We start from the raw sequence: 2,500 nt of genomic DNA on the forward strand, positions 1-2,500 counted from the left end.
ACAGTCAATATAAGGGTTACTAGCAATATAAGGGTTACAGTCAATATAAGGGTTACTAGCAATATAAGGGTTACAGTCAATATAAGGGTTACTAGCAATATAGGGGTTACAGTCAATATAAGGGTTACAGTCAATATAAGGGTTACAGTCAATACAGGGGTTACAGTCAATATAAAGGTAACAGTCAATATAAGGGTTACAGTCAATTTAAGGGTAACAGTCAATATAAGGGTTACAGTCAATATAAGGGTAACAGTCAATATAAGGGTTACAGTCAATATAAGGGTAACAGTCAATATAAGGGTTACAGTCAATATAGGGGCTACAGTCAATATAAGGGTAACAGTCAATATAGGGGTTACAGTCAATTTAAGGGTAACAGTCAATATAAGGGTTACAGTCAATATAAAGGTTGCAGTCAATATAAGGGTTACAGTCAATATAAGGGTTACAGTCAATATAAGGGTAACAGTCAATATAAGGGTTACAGTCAATATAAGGGTTACAGTCAATATAAGGGTTACAGTCAATATAAGGGTAACAGTCAATATAAGGGTTACAGTCAATATAAGGGTTACAATCAATATAAGGGTTACAGTCAATATAAGGGTTACTAAGCAACAGCTGAGATTGTCAACATGAAATATAACTTTTCCATTTTCTACTTAAAACTTATACAAGAAACTAAATGCTGGAGTTTGTGCAGTTAACTTGCTTAAAATATAGAGGAAAAAATCAAAGTAAATGAAGCACTTCTGAATATAGATCGAGTTATTAGCACAACGATGGTAACAAAACTATATATTACCACCAATAACCTGAGATAAACTCTAGTGTGTGTGTGTGTGTGTGTGTGTGTGTGTGTGTGTGTGTGTGTGTGTGTGTGTGTGTGTGTGTGTGTGTGTGTGTGTCTGTCTGTCTGTCTGTCTGTCTGTCTGTCTGTCTGTCTGTTTTTTTTCGTGTGTTAGGTTCAACTCTACGGAAGCACCAGCTTTATATCGCCAAGTGTTGCCTTCTTACAGTTTATATGAGAACGTGGGGAAGGTCCCAGAGCTGGAGTTTGCTACCACCTGTGGCTCACATGGCTGCTATTCCCACGAGCCCTCCTGGGGCGGGGAAGATAGCAGACCAGAGGCCTAGTTTCGCCCTACGAGCCTAGTGAGGGCGGGAAATGTGGCTAGGCCTGGGGACAGTTGGTCGCAGAAGATGAGGAGGTACTTGTATCTCCTCCCATGGAAGACATAGGTCTCAGACACTCCCAAGACAGGGAGCCAAGGCCGTGTCACCATCTGGAAAAGACCCGGGGCAGGAGAGTACCGGCGAATCAAGGAGGAGGAGTAGGAGGTTTACATAAACACATATACACACCTTATTTACTGACCATACCCCCAGCCGGGATTGAACCCGCGGTCAGAGAGTCTCAAAACTCCAGCCCGTCGCGTTAGCCACTAGACCAGCTAGCCACAATAAGATTCATCCAACTAGGTATATTTCTACACCACAGGAAGGTTAGCACAGGCACCTCTGTGACCACAAATGCAAGTTTTTACAGACGAATCTCCAGCTAGCGTGGCCGTGACGAACTCTAGCTCAAGTCCCTTCACTGCCGTCAACATGACTCAAGAAATCGTAAAAACTTGCATTTGTGGTCACAGTGGTGCCTGTGCTAACCTTCCTATGGTGTAGAAATATACCTAGTTGGATGAATCTTATTGTGGCTAGCTGGTCTAGTGGCTAACGCGACGGGCTGGAGTTTTGAGACTCTATGACCGCGGGTTCAATCCCGGCCGGGGGTATGGTTTGTTTGCAATCGTGTCATTACGATTTCTTGAGTCTTATTTACTGCCGCACCTCTCCCCAGCACTCCAGCATACACTCCCTTTACCGCCCGTCTATAAATACGTTAACTAGTCATAGTGACATCGCACATCCCTATACAAGGTCTAATTTTGCTAGAATATAATCTCCTTCTCTCCGTCATACACTAACCTGAGCCTCACTCTCTTCATCAAAACTCTATATTACTTTTAGTAACCAAATACCTCATTGCTCCGCAATCAACCTTATCATCTATCTTTTCTAAATCGATAAATACGACAAAAACGTTCCTTATTTTTTCTATGAATTCTTTACTTATATGCTTCAATGTAGACACTTTGTCCACTTATCATCCACTATTCCTAAATCCTTCTTGTTCCTATAAAATCCTACTATTTTGTCTGCTCCTTGACTCTTTCAATAACAATTCTTCCCAGTATTCTCAAGTCTTATCTTCCAAGATTTGTAAAACTCTTGTAAGTTTTTATCTCACTTTACCCTCATACATAAGAACTACACATACCACTCAAAGCAGTGACACTGCTTTTACCATCTCAGCCTTAACCCCATCAATCCCAGCTGCACTGCCTCATTTCATTCCATTTCTGCCTCGCACACTTGCTACCTGGCACACTTACTGCCTCGCACACTTACTGCCTCGCACACTCACTGCCTCGCACAC

This window comes from Cherax quadricarinatus, chromosome 62 (assembly GCF_038502225.1).
Source record: "Cherax quadricarinatus isolate ZL_2023a chromosome 62, ASM3850222v1, whole genome shotgun sequence".
NCBI classification, from domain to species: domain Eukaryota; kingdom Metazoa; phylum Arthropoda; class Malacostraca; order Decapoda; family Parastacidae; genus Cherax; species Cherax quadricarinatus.